Source organism: Podarcis erhardii (genome assembly GCF_964252035.2).
Source record: "Podarcis erhardii genome assembly, chromosome: 12".
In the NCBI taxonomy this organism is placed as follows: domain Eukaryota; kingdom Metazoa; phylum Chordata; class Lepidosauria; order Squamata; family Lacertidae; genus Podarcis; species Podarcis erhardii.
In genome coordinates this window covers 31,890,069-31,903,677 of record NC_138513.1, presented here as the reverse complement: position 1 = coordinate 31,903,677, position 13,609 = coordinate 31,890,069, and the positions used below count along the sequence as shown (strand labels likewise).

Here is a 13,609-nt window from a genome sequence, read left to right as displayed (position 1 = left end):
ATAGACATTTTGCACATATCCATTTGCCTGTGTGTGATATATATTTCATTTGAAAATGATTTTCACGGTCAGTCTATGGCACATTGATTTAGTATTCAGCCTGGTGCTACAGTACTAGATCTGCTGAGAATGATAAGTGAATTGGGTTTGACAGGACTCAGAATAGCAACTAGTGCACACACACACACACACACACACACACACACCCCTTAACATTTATTCTGGGTGTAGTTGACATCTTAAGCCAATACAAAATTATTCCTGGACTCATATTTGCTCTCTCATTATTGCTCTAACACCTGTTGGTACGCAAGATGTGTTTTTGAGTATCCTAGAGTTCTTGTTAAGTGGTAAGAAGAGCTAGACATGAAAGTCAAAAATTTAAGGCTAAACACAAAGTAAAATTATTGCCACAGATAAGTGAGTATCTAGAGTGAATTCAGCAACTGAGACCTGAAACAGGAATAGGAAGTTGACATCTAGAATTCATCGAACCCTTCCATTATATGAGCCTATGAATTCTAGATGTCAGCTAGTCATCTAGTCCAACCCCCTGCAATGCAGGAATCCTGTCCACAACTATCCCTGAGTGGCTTGAACCACCAACCTTCTGCTTAACAGCCAGGTGCGCCAACTCATTGTGCCATGATAATAAAATCACCTTTAATTACCTGAGGAAATGAACTAGATTGCCCAAGAGAAGCACAGCAAGGTCCCAACCTCATGCTGCCTTTCTAAACCTGCAAACACAGGGATGGGGTGGCATCCGTGAAGGTGTGTGAGGAGTAAAGCATTCCTCCATCCACCTGATCTTCTATAATAATTGCCCTCCACACCCCCACATTCCTGTATTTGCAAAAGCAGTTTTGGTGATTGCATTAAAAATATCACCCATGTAGAAGCCCAGCTAAAGTTTTTCTTCAGCGCTCACTGTTAATCAAGAAAGTGCATAGCAGGCCACTATCTGTCAGATGCTGCCTCACAAAGAACAAGAACAGATATCTTTCAGGCATACAGAGACAGATGACCAGCTTGAGAAGCATTTGACTTTGACTAACTTTCTCTGCTGCTGTTAGACAAATCTTGATTGGTCCAGCCTAGTCTTCTTCCTGGGTGTTCCAAGTTGGGTCAATGCCAGCCCTGAACAGTCTTGACAGCAGCCACATCCACGGTTTTTATATCTTGCTAAGTACTCTAAACTCTCCTGAGTGTGTGATAATGCTAAAAGCAAGATGAGCAAGAGCACTAGGAAGTTGTTAATGGACGAGTGAAGAGACAAAAAGCGATGCACACTGCTGTAACAGCTAGGTAAAAAATACGAGTCCCTTTGCTTGACTGCAAAGTTCTACTGCCAACAGAATGGTTAGCAAACATTGCATGCATGGGAAATGGAAGAACATATTTATGGTTGTTAGATCATCTGTTACCCAGCACCTTTCTTGGATTTCTGATTTCCGAATTGTAGCTGCATAGTTTGTCAGAATCCCAAAAGGACACTGAGCGTCCTGGTTCTCAACTGCCAGAGCTATATACAGTACATTGAACCAACTTTTGGGATTGATAGTGCCAGTGTTGATAATCAGTGGGCAGCCCTGTTTAATTCTGCTTTGCTGGGACCTTTGTTTACCCGTATTTAAACATGCAGTGAATCTTCTGACTTCTATTTTAATCTACCAGACACAAAAGTAAAAGTTTTCAGGTGAGGCTTTTGTTTTATTTTAGTCACCGGTTGTGGGCACACACCATACAGTTAAAGCCCACACACCAAAGAATTCTGGCAACTGTGGTTTGTAAAGGGTGCTGAGAGTTGAAGCTCTGTGAGGGACAAAGTACAGTTCCCAGAATTATTTGGGGGAGGGTGCTGGAAATGTATGGTGTGTATGCGGCCATAATTCGGGAAGGTTGCAGGATCAGCCTGAATGGCTAAGGTCATGTCAAAGAATTGTAGGACATAGAGCATGGGTTGGTAAACTAAGGACCACAGGCCGGATCAGGCCCAATTGCCTTCTAGATCCAGCCTGTGGACGGTCCAGGAATCCAGACAGCCAGCATAGCGCGTGCATGCGATGGTTTTTGCAACTTAGCCAGGTTTGGGGGTCAAAAGTGAGGCGGGTGGCTGCTTGAGACAAGCACCTTCTCTGTTTGTTGTGCGCTTGCATGCAGCAATCTTTGCTTCTGGGGTGGGGAAGAGGGAAAAGGAGCCACAGTTTGGATTTCCACCATGGAGCTGCTGGCGACTGACCTCAGGAAGGACAGTTGTGGCACAGGGGCTCGGAGGCGCCTCAGGAGTGACACCCGCTGGTGTCTGTGGCGGCGGTGCTCCCTGCCAGAGGAAACGGGGAACGCCTAGGCAGCTGTACTCTGAAGCAGTTCTGCACTCTGCTGGGGAGGCCGCTCATTAGCTACGCGGTGCGAGCCATGGAAAGGTAAATAGCCGCTGCCGCCTCGTCTTCCCTCACGTGAGGAAAATAACGTTTTTGCTTGAGCGGTGCTGGCCTGGCTTAGCGTGGCCAACGGCTCCCCCCTTCACCCACGCATGCACACATGCTCTCCAGGGCTGACAGGAATGGTGCGCTTACCTCAGTCCCTCACCCTGCCTTAAGAGAGAGAAAATAACTGTCAACACATAGAACACAAAGGAAGCAGGGTGGGTGTATGAGGGAACAACCCCCCCAAAAAAATCATATTTGGGCAATTTTGGGGTGCTGCAGCTATTATGTCCAATGGAAGGCAAGAGGCAGAGGGGGCACCAGATTTTGGCGCTGCACAGGGCACTACTGAAATTTGAGACACTGACAGGTGTTTATCCCACTGCTTTGGTTGAGTGCACAATGCTAAAACAGAACCTACTAAGCTACCATCTATACAGACTTCCAATATACATGTATTGGATTAAATCAGCCATGCAATGATGACAGCAGAGGAAGACTCGCAGAACTTTCCACAGAAAACATTCCTGGCAATCATTTCTTTTGTGGCATGAACAGGCTTCTTCATTCCATCTCCTGCGTGTAGCTAGTCTTAAATGTAAGCATCGCTAACTCTTCTGATGGCTTCCTCAAAAACACAATGGATTAAGTGCTTTTCATCTTTTATCTTAATTTTTGTGACATGATCTCATTAGTGGTGCCCTCTAATTATCGATGGAAATGAATAATGAAAGATGCCCCCTGTTTTCCAGACCCATCAATAACATGCATCCATGTCCCTTTTTTGTATCCCCACAGATTATCCCCTTTGACATATGCTTTTACATACACAATAGTATACAACGTATACCGGATGTGCCAGCGGCTATGTTAGAACAAAGTTTGAGCAGAGTTTTTGATGTTGTTGTTGTAAGGCATTCTAGATTAAAGGAAAAAGCAATATTTTGAAAGGCATGAAGTCCAGTTTCACGAACCATTACATGAGAATGTTAAAATAAATTTTCATATAGGGAAAATACACGCTGCCGTGGGGGAATACTGAAAGAGTACATTTCAGGCTTCAAAAAGGAGGACCCATATACTACATGGACTAAAGGTTATTTATTTCACAAACAATCAGCTGCCTGAGATCATCACTCAAGCAGCACTGCACACAAAGCACTCCTTATGTTCCAGTTGAAATTGCCGTAACACAAAATACGTACCGCACAATTAGGGTCATTTACTATATGTTGCACCGGGATAACTGCACAGCATCCTGCTAATTGAAGGCCACTGAGCAGGGGAATTCAACTGGATGGATAGCTTTTTATTTATATTTTGTCTTAATAGTACTGAAGCCATAAAGGGAGCATTTTTTCTCCCTTCTTCTTCCTGAAACTGCCTGTTGTGGAGTTTATAAAACAGGAATTTGGCAGCATGTCAGTGGTGCAAACTGATTTCCTCTTCTAAATGTAATTTTTAAAAGCAAACAAACAAGGTTATGTCTGCTAATGAAGCATTACATGCTACTCTGGAGCTTTCCCCCCCTCTTTCTTTTTGGTCGAGCAAACGCAATCTCAATAGAAAACAGTTAACGGCCTTGCAAAGGAATATATTTGCTTCAAATTCATTCAGTAAGTATCTCTGTCCAAATGAAAGCATCACTTTATATTATAGCAATCCCGTATACTTTTGCTCTACAAACATAATCAGGAATAGAATTTCAACTACAACAAAAAGCAGCAGTTTTGCTGAGAAATGTGGGGTACTATATTATGTCAATATTTATTTATTTATTTATTTAAAAAACACGTAGCTAATTATAGGCTGCCACCAGCAACTTCAGCATAATATTGTACTTAATTGATTAAAGTCTACTTAGATATAAGTTCACACAGAAACATAATAATACTTGCTTCTAACACGCCTGTGGAAACAACTCAGAGGTTATTAAGAAGAAAAACAATAACAAGAAGATTGGAAGATGGGACTTGTGAACATCAAAAGCAGCAGAAATATGAGGTGATTGGACCCTTACTGACCTTGAAGCATGTGAACCCCAAACAAAAAATTAATTTTTTTTAATGATATGTATTGGTACAATTTGGAATAACTAATGTGATAGGATTGGATTGTTGAATGGAAAACTTAATAAAAAAATTATTTTTAAATAAAAAGTCTACTTAGATATACATGATTATATCCTCCAAATGTTGTTGGACTACCAGTCTATGTTGCCAATGGCTAGAGATCATATGATTTTTCATCCCTACTCTAAGAATTCATTTTGGCATAACATGGTGTATCCATAGGCATATCCATCAGTTCAGTCACCAGATTCTCACTGGAATTCTAAAAACTCATTGGCCTATGTCTGTGGACCAATAGAGGTTTGATGGAATGTCCACAAAGGATCCATCACACTCTGAACTTTTGAATTCCACTGGCTCATAAAAAAAGCTGTGTTCACCAGCCAACTATAAATATAAAATATCACAAGTTACATATCCATTTCTTTAGCAACAGTATCATTTCACTTTCCTCTTAGCAAACTGTGAACCGAATCCCTATGCAGTGTAGATCTCTCTTGCTTCGGTTAAGACTAAAAGAACTGGCTCCCCCCCCTCCCTTCACATAGTTAATCCTGTGTAATTCAATCAATGTTCGAGACAGAATTCTTACATTTAAGTTTTTCATCATAAATATAGTTTATTGACAGATTCTTTTTTGATGCTGTTTGTGAATTGAAAACTCTGGGGTACAATTTTTCCAAATACAAATAAACAGTAAACATGGCCAATGCTCCTGAAGAGGAGCTGACCTACCCAGAACATTACATTATGCTGATTTTTCTGTTACTATAACTCCTACAGAGCTATTCACACTCAAGACCAGTCGGGAGATTTATAGCATTGCTTCCAAATGACAAGACTATGGACATGAATCTCTCACCTTGCATGGTTTTACATGGCAGTATAAATATGAAACAACTTCACGCTTTCCTAAATTATGGTCTTTGTCAGATCTGCTTTGAAGATATGCACAGGAAATGCACCTTTATTGCAACCGAATGTACAAAGGTCCAGGGTTGTTTTAAAAGATGTTTCCTTCAAAATTTGCAACTCGGATTTAAAATATCCAGAACTGGTTGGCTTTGGAGGGATAATTAGAATGTTGTGTATGCAAATCAAAGCTGGTGGATCAAAAATATGTGGGGGAGAGTGAAACTTACAAAAAATAAGAATCTTCCAAGTATGTGAAGAAAAATTAAATGGCATCTATTACCATCATTTAAAAAAAAATATCATAAAAATTATAGCATCCAAGTCTTTGAATTGCCCGCTTTTCAATTGAAAAAGTACAGAAAGTAAGTTCCGCTTTTAAATTAAGTCTTTTGCCACTTTTTATTTTTTTTATTTTAAAAAAAGCTTATTAGTTTCCCTACACACAAATGTTCTCAAAATAGCTTAACCTTGAATGGCTTAAGAGGGGGAACTTTTTTTGAGTGATAATAATTTAATCCTGGCGGCAGCACAGTATTGATGCATCCATTTCCCCCCCTGTGCAATTGTCTAAATCATACACAAGAGAGTGTTTGTTTTTAAAGGCAATATAGATATTTTGCTCAGCTTCGTTTTAGCGATTGCCCACTTCCAGGAGGGAATCCTGTCACTGCAAGATTGAAGTGGATGAATGCCAGAACAGAGGAGGAATGCTAATACTGTCCTTCTTCACACTGATTGTTCCTCCAGTTCTAGTTAATAATTATGCCCCTTCATTGTGCACTATAATCTTTTAAAGATTACAACGCTCCTTTGGGAACAAGCCAAGAACCAGGGGAAATTCTCTCAAGGAAAACTGATAACCGTCTCAACCGTCTCCCTATCTGCTCTGAAAAGGCTTTTCTGCAAGGAATTCCACCCTAACTCGTCTCCTGCCAAATTCAAGAGAGCTGACTCAAGGCACCAGCATGAGTGAGGGACAGTGTTTTGATGGACCAAATGCGCTCAAATGTTGCTCACCTCTGCTATAAGTAAGTCTTGTGGGGTTTGCTGACTATATGAAATAACGCAGGGCAGCAGAGGTGTAGCATGGGGGGGCCAGTAGGGGCCACTGCTGCAGGCACACATTCAGAAGGGCGCAACTGGGCTGCCACGAGACTGGGAGGAAAGATGGCTCCCTTTTCTGGTTCTGCAACACAGAGTGTGCCTCTCTTGGGCAGTTGGATTGGCTGCGAGTAGAGAGTGGGTTTGCTGGGGCGGAGCCCCTTCTGTATGCCCTTGAAATAAATAAATTAAGGTCTTATGTATATAATAAAGGTTCGTAAATGTACCAAGCAAACACGTACATAGATATATATATAGGCCACATGTCTGAAGCTGCACAGGAGAGCAGCCATGGAGCCATTTTGACTCCCAGGCTTACTAGGTGTTTTCTCTGCAAGGTCAAATGGTGGAGCCTCCCCATTGTCTTCTCCTTCACAAATCCTGTCTTAAGGGTATGTCTGTGTATGAATAGGGTGAGCCGGTGACTTGGCTCAGGAACTAAGTATTATCATTACAAAAAACTGGCCAGGCTCCCCAAGGCATCAATCCAGTAAATATTAACAGGTAACTTGCCAGACAGGAGGTAAACAACCCACTCAGATTATGAGGTAAACAACCCACTCAGATTTCTGCTTTAGCCCGCCCTTTCTGTGATGTAGGTATGATGTATCTGTGGGTGGTCTATGACTCCAAGGTCAGCAATTTAAAATGTCTATATAAGGGTGGACACACCTGGGTTCTGGGTCCTCCTCCTTCTCCTGTGTGTGAAGGGGGCACCCTGTTGCTACAGTTCAATAAAGATCAGGCTTACAAACTGCTTTGCTTTTCAGTATTCTCTGGTTAGCCTCTGTTTTTTCCTCCGACCGATGGAGAACCTACAAAGGACTCTATAAGGGCTCTTGTGTCCCCCATAAGGGAATAAGGGCAGATTTTCGTTTATTATACCCTCCTCCTTTGACACCTCTGAACAGTGCACCACAAGCTTCTCGTGCCATGGCTGCCGCTGTGCATGCCATGTTGTTGCTGCTCTAGGAGGCCCCCAGCTCCCTCCTGCCCCAGGGCCACCGCAGAGCCACCAGACAAGGTCCCTGTATTGGAGCAGGCAGCCACAAGGCACAACAGAGTGCCACTGGAGCGCCCGGCGTGGATGCAGAAGCAGCCGCTCAAGCCTTGGGTGGCAGCGCATCGGCTCCTTAGCCTGGCCTTTTTGTTGTTGTTAAATCATTTTTATTAATTTTCCAATAAAAAAAATCCAATTAACATATCAGGTCATAATCCAATTAAAATAAAAAAACTAAAATAAAAAAGACCAAATTATCATCCAAATTATAATTATTAATTTTTTGGGACTTCCCATAGCCTGGACCTTGAAGCATATCTCCAAATCTCAATCCTGCCTCTCTTCGTTGTTTCCATATTTTCCACATCTCGATTTTAACACTTTAAAATTCTTCATCTGCGATTCTCAATCATGTCAGACATCATATATCCTTTCATCCATCGAATACAGCTTTATTTGTTTATATATCTTTTTTCAACTGTCTTTTTGCCAGCCTACGGAGATTCCTGTGGGTGCACTACAGGTGAGTTGTGGTGCCCAGCCTCTTTTGTACCTTGCCCTGGGTGCTGGATACAGACGCTACGCCACAGCAGGTAAAAGGTAAAGGTAAAGGACCCCTGGATGGTTAAGTCCAGTCAAAGGTGACTCTGGGGTTGCGGCGCTCATCTCACTTTCAGGCTGAGGGAGCCAGCGTTTGTCCACAGACAGCTTTTCAGGCCACCAGGACTAAACCGCTTCTGGTGCAACAGGACACTGTGACAGAAGCCAAAGCGCACGAAAATGTCGTTTACCTTCCCGCCACACCAGTAACTATTTATCTACTTGCACTGGCATGCTTTTGAACTGCTAGGTTGGCAGGAGCTGGGACTGAGCAATGGGAGCTCACCCTGTAGCAGGGATTAGAACCGCCAACCTTCTGATCACTGGCCCATTGGGCTCAGTGGTTTAGACCACAGTGCCACCTACGTCCCACGGGGCACAGGACACAGGGCAGGGCAGGACTGGAGGTTGCAGCAGTTTGGACTCCTTAGGAGCATGTACAAAGTCACCCTATTTTCTGATAATAGCTAAGGTGTATATGAAGTAACAAATGTTAGAGGGATCGGTTGTTTTCTTACGGAACAGTCTTTTTTTAAAAACAGCAACAATAACCAGTACATTAATTTCCACACACATGTCTTGCAGTGCTTGGAGAGGCCATGAAAAGGGCATTCTTTCGCTAAAGCAACATAAGGGCTTAAGACGGGATGATCAGTATCCCATTGTTAGCTGCCACTAATACCTAACATATCAAATCTAGATCCTCCACTTTACTAGGGGACTGTTCCTGCTTTAGTGGATTTATGCCTCCTATATTGTTTCTGTTTTCTTTTCCTTTGACCTTGAGGCACAAATTAAGGGCCTGCATTGCGGGATTAACTCTTGTAGTTACTCGCTGTATATGTCCTCATCAACAACAGCATTTCTTTTGCAGAAAGGAAACATGCCTTTTGGGACTAGGAAGCAAGGCCCAATTGCAAAAGCCCCGGATATCCTGAGGGAGGCTTAGAATAGATTGGGGCAGCCTGTATAAGGTGAAACAAATCCAGTTGACACAGCAACCGGAATCCTCTGTCCTTCTCCATTCGTTTAAGCAGCAAGTAGATTTATAAGCAAATAATAATGCCACGGCTGCAACCCTAAACTTATTAAAGCCCCTTGAATTCAGAAAGATTTACTTCTTAGTAAGCAAACAGAGGGTTGTGCCGCACATCACACAGAGTGCACTGAGAGGCTGGCAAAATAATTCAAAGGAGAGGAAAAGGAATTCGTCAATGGTAATTAAAAAAAAAAAATATCTCTGAGAAATCAGTTCATTTGGGCTGCGATCCTAAACACAATTGCATGGGAAGGAAGTCCTGTTGATATCACTGGAGCTTACCTCTGAGTAAACATATTTAGGAACTGAACTGTTAGTGATATTTACCTGCTTGTTAACATCAGGCAGGAATCTTTGCTGCAGTTTTTTTGGCACCTGCTAAAAACAGATTGAATCATAGAACTGTAGAGGTGGAATGGCCCCAAGCGTCATTAATTAATTCAACCCCCTGTAATGAAGTACAGTGGTACCTCAAGTTACATACGCTTCAGGTTACAGACTCCGCTAACCCAGAAATAGTGCTTCAGGTTAAGAACTTTGCTTCAGGTTGAGAACAGAAATCATGTGACGACGGCGCAGCGGCAGTGGGAGGCCCCATTAGCTAAAGTGGTGCTTCAGGTTAAGAACAGTTTCAGGTTAAGTACAGATCTTTGGAATGAATTAAATACTTAACCCGAGGTACCACTGTAATCCTGTTCACAGCGGCTAATAATAATAATAATAATAATAATAATAATATCCCTACCTGGACTCAAACCACCAACCTTCTGGGTAACAGCCAGATGCACTAATCCAGTGTGACACATCTATTTATTTATTTTATTGAATTTATATACCGCCCTATACCTGGAGGTCTCAGGGTGGTTCACAGAAAAGATCACAATATATAAAATCAAAATAAGAACAATAACCCAAAAACACCCCCCACCTAAAAAAGAGTCTCATTTTAAAAGGGTATGGGATTTCTTTTACCGTTGATGTTAACTAATTTACTTGTGTTTAACTGATAATCTTTTTTCCCCCCCCCCTAAATGTTTTACAGGAGGTTTTATTACAGTCAAGTGGTATATACTGTACATTTTGTTAGAGAAATAAATAGAGCGTCACGTCAAATACGACTCAATGTGAATCTCATTTGAAAAGCAAATGAAACTTATTCCTGAAGTATAAGGAAAGAGTAGAGATGGGGGAGAAATGCAACCAAGTTCACATTTAAGAAAGAACCTACCAAATCTGCACTTTCTGAAACAATATTCAAACCAAAACACAGGGAATCCTTCAAAATTAACACGGTTCCGAATTCTGCAGTTCTCCAGCCTAGTAATGTGTACAAAAATGGATATGCTGCAGTAATGTATGCACAGAAATGCATTCCTATAATAGTGAAAATAACATACATATATTGTGTAAAATGCTTTACAAAGATCGTGTATTATTAGGCAACATTACGTACAAAAACTGCCATAAAACTTAGGGAACAAGCTGTCCTACCAAAATGATTAAGGTTTTAAATGACATTTTAAGGTTATATTTTAGTGATCAAGATTTAATATATATTTTTAACTGCCGCTATATCTGAATTGTCTCTGTTATACCCAATTGCAATCCAATGTATTCCTGTTGTGTTTTATGATTTTTCTGGTAATGTAAGTGAGCCGGAAGGGATGCAGGTGGCGCTGTGGGTTAAACCACAGAGCCTAGGACTTGCCGATTAGAATGTCAGCGGTTCGAATCCCCGCAATGGGGTGAGCTCCCGTTGCTCGGTCCCTGCTCCTGCCAACCTAGCAGTTCAAAAGCACGTCAAAGTGCAAGTAAATAAATAGGTACCACTCCGGCAGGAAGGTAAACGGTGTTTCCGTGCACTGGTCTGGTTCACCAGAAGTGGCTTAGTCATGCTGGCCACATGACCTGGAAGCTGTACGCCAGATTTCTCGGCCAATAAAGTGAGATGAGCGCCGCAACCCCAGAGTCAGTCACGACTGGACCTAATGGTCAGGGGTCCCTTTACCTTTACCTTTAAAGGGTAACAAATTAAGGGCCTGCATTGCGGCATTAACTCTTGTAGTTACTTGCTGTATATGTCCTCATCAACAACAGCATTTCTTTTGCAGAAAGGAAAGAACTGGTCTGTGGCCGTAATAATAAAATTCATTATGTACAAAAATGTTTTTATACTAAAAAATAGTCAGACTGAAATGCTGATGAATTTTTGAAATCCCACCCCGATTGCAAAATGCTTCAGAAATGTGAAGAAATGGATTTAGGAATGGAAAAGCGAGGAACTGAGAGAACTGAGAGAAATGGGCAGGTTCATACATCCCTAGGAAGGGGAGGAAGCCAAAAGATTTGAAGGATTCCAGCAACCTTTGCAGTATTTTACTAACCACCTGGCTGAAAATGACTACCTTATGCTGAGCAATCGCCATTCCTCTGCTTTCTGAAGCCTTTATTGGTGTTTCCTGTTGCTGGATTTTTTTGGCTCCAGCTTTGGAATTCCCACTAAATAAAGATGGCTATAGCCATAATAGGCTTAGCCAGTCTGGCTTTTTATTTCCTCCTTCGCCAATTCCCATTAACAATACTTCTAAGATTAACGTCTCCCGCCCCACACAAATGATACCACTTAAGCACATAAATAGTTCACAAACAAGGGTGGAAGGATGAACGGAAGAGGAGGGGGAGGGTGGGAAAGGGGAGCTCTGGGAGGGGGAAGCACAGAACACTGTCCTACATGACTAAAAACAGACTCCCCATATTAATGCAAAATCAGCATATGGTTCTAATAGGCTTTCCAGGATGATTTATCAGGTATGATTAAGTCCTCAACCTGCATGTCTGTCTCCATAAATAAGGCAGAAGTGCACCTTGCGCTAAAAAGTATCAGCAGTGTCCTATTACCACCCAGGTTACAGCACGGCTAGGGAAAGAGAAGAGTTTGTGTTTAATAGACAAAAGAGGGCATTGAAAGAAGGCTGTCAAGATTTAGGAGCCTTATCTTAGCAGTATCTTAGTAAAAAGCTATTGCAATAAAGGCTGTTCCTTAGGTATGTGCCAACCATAAAGCACCAGCATGTCAATTTTTTAAAAGTTATGCTTTAAAAAAACCACAATCAAAATTCCCTAATCTAGAAATTAGCTGCAGGTGCTGGGGCTTTGCCTGAAATCTCCCTCAATCACACTGTTGCAGGGAGCGCACAAATACGCATTCCACTGATACATGCCTCCTTCCACTTCCATAGTTATTTGGCTAACAAAGCAAAGCTGCTATGAAACATGGCTTTTGGAAGGGCAAAGTTATGATGGTATAATTATATAACTTAGTCACCTGGTGACACTGGATTTATAAATCCAGACAGCATCTTAAAAAGCAGAGATATCACCTTGCCAACAAAGGCCCGTATAGTTAAAGCTATGGTTTTCCCAGTAGTGATATATGGAAGTGAGAGCTGGACCATAAAGACTGATCGCCGAAGAATTGATGCTTTTGAATTATAGTGCTAGAGGAGACTCTTGAGAGTCCCATGGACTGCAAGAAGATCAAACCTCTCCATTCTTAAGGAAATCAGCCCTGAGTGCTCACTGGAAGGACAGATTGTGAAGCTGAGGCTCCAATACTTTGGCCACCTCATGAGAAGAGAAGACTCCCTGGAAAAGACCCTGATGTTGGGAAAGATTGAGGGCACAAGGAGAAGGGGACGACAGAGGACGAGATGGTTGGACAGTGTTCTTGAAGCTACCAGCATGAGTTTGCCCAAACGGCGGGAGGCAGTGGAAGACAGGAGTGCCTGGCGTGCTCTGGTCCATGGGGTCATGAAGAGTCGGACACAACTAAACAACAACAAGGTGGAATCGGGGGTTTCCTGTGCCTTCTCTGCTTTTCTCAGAGAAAGTTATTGTCTAGCCAGAGGTGGAGGAAACTGCTCGGGTGCCTGGGGCGGTGTGCCCAGGGGCGGTGTGAGCCCCCATAGGAGCGGGGTGCACCACAGGGCCCCCTCCCACTCAGCCACCCTACAGCTGGGGGGGGGGAGGCAACTGGCAGACCATTTGGGCAGTGGGGAGCCTGCGCATGCCCAAGCCACTGTGTCTCTCCCAGGAGAGATGCGTGGCTTGGGCGTGTTGCAGGCCCCACGGTGAGTGCTGCCCGGCATTTTGTCACCCTCAGTGGTGACACCCGGGGCAGCCCGCACACACCACACACACCCTTCCTCCACCCCTGTGTCTAGCTTTCTCTAAGTGCTCCATGATAGTAAGCACACAGCTCTGTTCTGTTTCAGCCTCCTTACAGACATCCATAGCTGTATTGATGAGAAATGTTCTCCAAATGCTCCTCATCGACCACCTTCATAATAGGCAGGTTCTAGGCAGCTGCACTGGAATTACTGCAGATTCCTTGATGACCAGCATTGCAGGGAGAGTGAATCCTAAACGGTTTGCCTAAGTGTCTGAAATCTTA

The 13,609-nt window shown here is 42.8% G+C and overlaps 1 protein-coding gene across 7 annotated transcripts in view; it reads right to left on the bottom strand.

Annotated features, from left to right (window-relative positions):
* The window catches only part of CREB5 (cAMP responsive element binding protein 5), a 268,057-nt gene that overhangs the window by 171,259 nt on the left and 83,189 nt on the right, over positions 1–13,609 (bottom strand). The window lies entirely within an intron of this gene.